Genomic DNA, 7,961 nt, shown 5'->3' with positions numbered 1-7,961 from the left:
ACTCATATATCCCCCTACATTTCCGAAAATAGACTTGACCTCCATCTGTTTATTGGATAAACGCATTTCCCAATCCCTGGAGTCTTTGCTCCATTCTACTTCAATTCAAGAATAAACAAAGAAATTAAACTGCAATTCGTATTTTTTATTTATGACCATGAAAGTTCTGTAATGTCTGAATAATGAAGAATTAAATGTAAAGTAAAATAAAATTATAATTATAAAACCATGAATGACATATAGGGCCCTATCTTGCATCCGGCGCAAGTGACTTAGTCACTGGCGCATGTGTCGTTGCTAGTTTACAACTGGCTCAGAGCGTTATTTTCCCACCACCGCCACTCGCCGGTAAATTAGGGATTGATCATGCGCCCCAAGGGGCGGTTCGGCGGAAGGAGGAGGCGTGTTCTGGCGCAAACGGTATTTTGCCGTTTCTGAATACCATTGCGCTACTGACCAGGAAATACCTGGTTTTAAGTCAGTGGCGCGTTGTTGAGATGCTATTTTAAGGGCGCATGCATACATGCGCATGCGATGCATACGGATTGCTTGTGCACCTCGCGCATACACTTTGCTTCTCCCATCTACCTAGCCGCACATTCTTGGTAAATTATTTGGGAAAGAACAGCTGATGCAGCGGTAATAAGTTGTACTTTTAAATCAATGCATCTGCAAACACCGTACAGCAAACACATATTTTCTTGACAGAGACATCGTGTAGGCCTACATGCCCATAACTTTTAGGATTGATGAGAATTTGATCGTGAAAAACATTGTTTTACCGCGAGTGAGTGTTAAAAATAATTAATGAATGCGGGCGCGCGTGTGTGCTCTGTTTAAACACACGCAAACTAAACACGTAACGCATAATACAATCAATGGCAATGTCTATTACCGCGGGGACACATGCATATTAGGATAGCATACAATACTGATAAGAAACAATGTTTATAATGTATTGCGTAGGCCTATATCATTAAATAGAACCACAGTTACCGCATATCATATGTTATATCATATACGTTTTCTTTGCCGAAATTTATTTGAGGACTATTTGGCAATAAACTGAGCCATTTGCAGTTTGAAATTCATGTGCATCTGTCTCATCGGAGACTGCAGACGTGCTGTCAAAATATCAACTCGTCCGATTCAAATGCGCTCATGGCTCTTAAAGGGGATGGGAGCAGGCACTCTCATTGGTTTGTTGGACGTTACGCCCAAACCACACCTACGGGTAACTAGGATGCTTCAGACCAACCCTTTTGACACTTGTGACACTTGCCGTGACGCAAGTGTCATTTATCCGCCTGTAAAATAGCGATAGCGCCGTAGAACTGCCCACAAAGCTACTTGCGCTTTGCGCTTCCCACTTGCGTTTCAGACCGTTAAAATAGGGCCCATAGAGAGTAAGCAACTGGTATTAATATTGGTGGGACGTTTGGTTATACTATATAGAATATCTTGTCGATTTTCACGGGGGGTAGAGCCTAGAAGTCTCTTAAATTATGCTCAGGGCCGTCTCGCGGGGGGGGGGGGGGGGGGGCAGACACCTGTGAGATTCCCTGTCAAATGACGTAAACTGACGTAACGAACGAATCAAAACAAACGAATCAAACGAACGAATCGTTATAGTGAACTGAACTGAAAGAACTAGTTCCCGGAGAAGAATCATTTTGCCCATCCCTAGTGTTAACCATCAGCCGAATGCGTCGCTTGTTGTCGTGACTACGGTGTGGGTACCGGATTGACTCGGCTGCCAGATCGACTCGGGGTCCTGCACTTACAGATGACGTATCGACACTTGACGTATTGACACAAGCCAACGGACAAAACCCGGAAGGGTTGTTTATAAACGGGGCTCAATCATTGACATAAAAAGAAGGCTCAATCCGTTTTGGTTTTGATTTCATTGAACGCAGCCCGTTCTTTCACACAAACAAAGCCATTGGAAACACGTCTAAAAGCACTGATGAATGCATATGTAACCCAGTTCCTGTTAGGGACTCTAATTCTGAAGAAGGAGAACGGAAGTGTCTGCGTGTGGGTCGCTGTTTTGACTCTGTGTTGGGAGCGCTGGAAATAAAGTGGATAGCCCCGTTCAGTGAATGGAGTTAACGGATTCTTCTTTTATATATAACCCTAGTGTATGCAACAATAATTTGTACATTAGATTATTATTCATAGATTAGAAAACAAAAGGAGATCGTTAATAACAAAGACAGCGTTTACAGGAAGTGCGTCATTATTGCGCATCTAGGACCCCGAGTCGATCTGACAGCCGAGTCAATCCGACACCCACACCGGCAGCTGTTGGAATAGGTCCATGCAGAGCCAGAGAGAGAAGAGTTGCAACACTCTCTGATCTCGCCGGCAGGGTGGTCACGTGGTTCCTGTTAGCCTGTATAGTTCCAAAACACGCCTCGTTGCCATGTTCTTCAATGGGACTGACAGCAGCGATTACAATATTGAATGGTAAATATAAATTAAAAAACACATACCCAAGAACTTTTGACTATTGTTGCATATTTGTAAATGTCAGTTTTACATTTGGAGTGGTAGGGTGACAACTGCAAGCGACTTAGGGTGCACTCACACTAGGCCATCTGGCCGTGGCCGTTGGCCGTTTTCACACCTAACCGTGCTCAAATGGCCCCATTGTTCTCTGGCCTGCACTCACACTAGGCCATCTGGTCGTGGCCGTTGGCCGTCGCAACTGTGGCCTGGCCACGGTAGGCTCTTGTACATACGTCATCACGTCGTAACACGTCATCACCAAGCGTCTGCTGCATGGACCATAATAAAGTCTGCCGCCAGTCAGAGTTTTAACATCAATGGATGACAACACAGAGAACACACCAACAGTTGAACCGCTTGACGCCATGTTTACCGTTTAATGGGAAAGAAGGCTCGTCGCCTTTATTATGTCCGTGGTCGTCGCATGGACTATACGTCATCCAGCTCAGGTTGCGTAGCAGCACACCTCTCCCAAGTGGCCAAATTGGCCTGGCCTGGCCAGACTGGCCACACTCACACTGGCAGATTTGAGCACGGTTAGGTGTGAAAACGGCCACGGCCAGAGGCCTAGTGTGAGTGCACCCTTAAGATACGTTTCTAAGTTTGAGGGACAGCTTCACGTTCGTGTTAGCATGGATAGCACTAGGCTTAACCTTACTAAATCTGTTCTGAAATCAAAGACGATTCAAGATGTTCATTTTTGCGCAACTGGAATATTGGATTTCCTTGATTTTGCTTGTAATTCCGATTCACTTACCCGTGGTCAGAGAGCGATTGAGAAAGCAATTAGCAACAGTAGCAACAGTCCATTTAGCAATTAGTTTCCAGGCAACTTCTTCTGATGAGGCCGGAGCTGACCACACAACATGATACTTTTAAGACTAAGCCATACACAAAGTATCACATATATTAAAGAATAACAAATGAATGTTGGATGAATGAAATAGTATTTTTTTTTTATTAAACAATGTGTGAGACAACAAGAATGTGTGTGTGTCTTGAAAAACAAGAACAAAGTGAAGGAACAGGGATGAATATTGTATATATAAGTGTTAACAAGAGAGGAATACAGTGAGGAAAGGAGACAATTAAAAAGCAATGCAAGTAAAATTGACCGGTGGCTATAAAACCCTCCAGCAAATGCAGATTCCACTGCCTAACATCTGCACGCTGCAAAGGTGGATGCATCATGTAAAGCTGGACCCAGTGTTTGAGATGCTGAGTGTTTAGAAAAAAATCCTCTCCACGTATATCAGGCTGAGGTTTGTGGTACCCAAAACAAGTGGGAACAAGGACTAAGAACAACGAAGCAAACATACAGTTAAGTGAACAAGAACAGCAAAGTAGAGCCAGGGGGTATCAATAAATAAAACAATCTTACAAGAACAAAGTGAAGGAACAGGGAGGAATATTATAAGTTATTAATGAACAAAGAAAATACTCCACATACATCAGGCTGAGGTTAAGGATAGTAAAGTGCATCAGGTCGAAAAGTAGCTAACAACGTCAGGTTCACCAGATTAAACCCGTCGTTAATCAACCTTATTGATCCTAGTAATCCTACATCAATAATTAACTAAATAAATGGCGAAATCGAGCTGACTAACTAGCAGGCAATGACTGAATATCGGTCATCTACCAAGATTAAATATATATATAATTACGCTGTGCACAAACGAATAAAGATCAATATATGCATCATAAAGGCCCTCTGATATAATATAGAGAGCTGACAATTCAAAAGAGGTAGCAATTTAATCAATTTACCCCCGAGATACCGTCACAGATGGCGAAGTCGAGCTAACAAACTAGCAGGCAATCTGTCGTCTACAATGATAAAAATATACATAACTACGCTGTGCATATACAAATAAATATTGGTATATGCATCATAAAGGGCCTCTGATACAGTTGACAATTCAAAAGAGGAAGCTATTTAATGCACTTACCTCAGAAGTTACTCGACGGCCAGCAATGGAAATGAATGATCTCCTACGCCGTAAATGGATGTTTTGGAACTATGCGAGGCTCCATACCCCGGAAGTACACGGCAAAAAACGCTACAACGGAGTCCAATGGAAGTGTCGCCACTCTGTTATATCTATCACTCTCTGGGTCAATGGTTTGAAATCGGGAAAAGACTTGTGGCTGTCTTTGCAATGCCTCTTTGATTCGTTTTCTTTGATTTGAGTCTAATTGGAGGACATTTTAAGCCAAAATATGTAGAAATTGTGTTTTTTTATAATAAATACTTGATTCGAACTCATAGCATTTATTGGGGGACTTATTTCAAGCTGAGATTCCATTCCATTGTGCCGTTGAGCCACAGTAAGTAAGTAAGTAAGTAAAATGCATTTATAAGGCACATTACGACATATCACAAAAGGGGAGGAAAGGCCAGGGAGAAAAGGTGTGTTTTGAGCCTAGAATCAAAAATAGTGATGGAAGGAGCGTTTCTGACTGCAGGCGGCAGCTCGTTCCAAAGGTGGGGGGCAGCCACAGCAAAAGCCTTGTCACCCCTCTGTTTCAACCTAGTGCGTGGAACATGCAGGACACCCAAGCTACCTGATCTAAGGGACCTGGATGCTGAGTGGTGGTGGATGAGCTCTGTGATGTAGAGCGGGGCCAGGCCATTTAGGGCTTTAAAGACCATAAGTACGGTTTTGAAATGAATTCTGTGCTGGATGGGCAACCAGTGGAGGGATGCTAGGATGGGGGTTATATGAGTCAGCAGCCTTGCTGCAGAGTTCTGGACCAACTGAAGGCGAGAGAGGAGTGATTGAGGGAGTCCTAAATAAAGGGAGTTGCAGTAATCCAGCCGTGATGTGATGAAGGCGTGTACTACTATTTCCAGATTGTGAAATGATAAATTGGGTTTCATCTTGGCAATGACTCTGAGCTGGTAAAAACTGCTCTTGACTACAGCAGCAATTTGCTTGTCTTGACCAGCTGCAGTACTCAAAAGTACAACTAGACAGGAGGCAGCCAGATCAACTTGTGACACGACTGTCCATTTTATTATCGACCAAGGTATTTGTCTCGTTTCCATAGAGGCCATTACACCAGTTATACAAAACCTAATGTTGTGTTTCCCTCCACTGCCTACAACCCAGCCAAAAAAATATGTTATTCGCTCTTTCGCTATCATTTCGGTTGCCTGATGTGGCGTAGTCTCTTGCTCTGGATCGTCTCTAAGCAAAGCAGCGAGCTCGAGAATCAATGTGAGACAATGCAGTATCACTCGAGACACAACGTTTATTCAGATCTACAACGCATACCTACAGATCGTCCAAGGGAGATAACGTCTCTGACTAATTATTTGAAATAATTATTGATGTGCGTTGAGGTAGCTGATGAGATGCCAGTATTTTGTCAAATCCGGACTGTTATTGTGAAAGATGAGCAAGTAGAACTAACTGGCTCAGGTGTAGAAACGGTTTTCTTTCGATGAGCATAACACGCATTTAAAATAGTTTTAAAGTCATTCCAGGTGTGGCAGCACGAGCTATGGAGTGATGCCCTTTTCTTAAGGCAGTTTCGGTAGTATTAATTGTTGCCAGACAACGCCACCCTGGGAATTTCACCCAGAGATTTTTTTTAAGTGGACTTGCCCAAATGAAGGAAAGGCACTGAGGTCCGTTATGCAATGAGGCAGAGACGGCAGTTCGGTCATACAAAAATGCTTTTATTTATAGAAAATGTCTGTTCTTAAGACTACTAAAGAATTACTCACTAAGGAGGGAAATTGGGTGCTGAGATCCAATCAGTGCTGAGACCTACTGTGAACACCTGCATCCAAAGGAAAGGGGGTCCCAGGAACACCACACGTAAAACAAATGAAAAATAAACCAAATGCAAACACAATACAAAGGGGACACCGTGACCAGGACACCAGTCCACCACCGTAGGCTCAGCACCTGAATTGAGGGGGATCGCAGAGCAGCCAGTTAGAAAACATAATGGAAACAAAATAATATTAAGAGAAATTAATTCAATAAACAAAATCTATAATGAGTAAACACAAGGAGAAATCAGCCAAAACTCTTACATAACATAACATACACACTTTAAGATGTAGTTGCACCAACTAAACAAAAGAGATAGCGACACAACAGGAAAAGGAACAAACTATCGCTAGCCGAATGAACGGCAAAGCGATCGGGTCCGAGCTGGCCCTGGCAAGGCGGTAATAACGTGGAAGCTACTGTCGGCCACCCAATCGGGCAGTCCTGGCCAACGTGGCGTGGAGCAGGGAACGGGACGCTATACAAAAGCGACAGTTCAGTAGGCGGCATCGGCTATGTATCGATGAGCAGCGCGCAGCCAGCAGCAACATCCAAGTGAGCCCTTTACAACACAATAACTAAAATTAGCACTGGAAAGGCAACGTACAAGAGAGATGCAGCCGTGACCGGCAGCTCACCTATCACTGCACAGAAGCGGAAATAGACGCACAGGAGCTACGTGACCCAGCCTCCGGCAAGCAAGAGCCTTTACAAAACAATAACTAAAATTAGTACTGGATGGGCAACATGCGAGAGAGATGCAGCCGTGACCGGCAGCTCACCTGTCACCGCACGGAAGCGGAAATGGACGCCCAGGCGCAACGTGACCCAGCCTACGGCAAGCAAGAGGCCGACAGGTGCTCTACGCCCGCCTTTATAGATAGTCTCCCACCGTGATTGGCTGAGACTGCCGCACAGCTGACAGTCACCATGACAACAAACTACATGTTGCCACAATCTGCCCCCATCAATTGAATCGTCGTCCCGACGATGGAATAACCAACAGCAAATTGAAATCATCTCCAAGGCCTAAATAGCGCCGCAACTGCATTAGAAATGGACACAGAAGGATTAACACTTCCCTGTCCAGCATCCCCTGCAGACCGAGGGAGGTGGTGGACATTGGGGTGGTGACCTGCCGTTAACCTTACCGTGCGCCGGACAGCATTTCGAGCAACAGGGAGGGAAGAAGTACTTGCCACTACACTGCCCTACAAAGGCAAAGTGCAGTAACTACGCCAACATTGAAACTGAGAAAAATGCCTTCAAAGTTTTCATACTGGCCGGCCAAACCTGTTGCAGGTACAATAGTGGTGATACTTTCAATTAACACCTTCATAGGAAGGAAAATTGTATATAAAAAGAAAAGACAGACGATATGACCTTTGACCCCAAAATTGTAGATACTGCACTCTGCCTTTGTATTACCTCGAACAACTAGAGTACTATTACAAAGGCAAAGTGCAGTATCTACGATTGAAATGTGTTCTGAAAGTAACTTTTTTGTATTACCTATGCATTTTTATTTTATTTTATTGGCTTTTGCTTCGTTTATGAAGGTTTTTAATAGGGTGAGAGTATCGCACACATCGCAGCCCTAAACAATTGAAGAGTTTGGTTCTAACACGCTATATCCACAATTGTAATGAATTTTCATGAATC

The 7,961-nt window shown here is 43.8% G+C and overlaps 1 long non-coding RNA gene across 1 annotated transcript; it reads right to left on the bottom strand.

The window, feature by feature from the left end:
* Nucleotides 1-6,497: 6,497 nt before the first annotated feature.
* LOC132465627 (uncharacterized) lies at nt 6,498-7,499 on the bottom strand. The gene is made up of 3 exons (XR_009527643.1): nt 7,082-7,499; nt 6,938-7,005; nt 6,498-6,861 (listed from the first exon to the last, which is right to left on the bottom strand). It is a non-coding gene; the product is annotated as an uncharacterized LOC132465627 (long non-coding RNA).
* Nucleotides 7,500-7,961: the final 462 nt, after the last annotated feature.

The sequence above is a fragment of the Gadus macrocephalus genome, chromosome 10 (assembly GCF_031168955.1).
Source record: "Gadus macrocephalus chromosome 10, ASM3116895v1".
Taxonomy (NCBI): Eukaryota; Metazoa; Chordata; class Actinopteri; order Gadiformes; family Gadidae; genus Gadus; species Gadus macrocephalus.
This window is presented reverse-complemented; position numbering and strand designations above follow the sequence as displayed.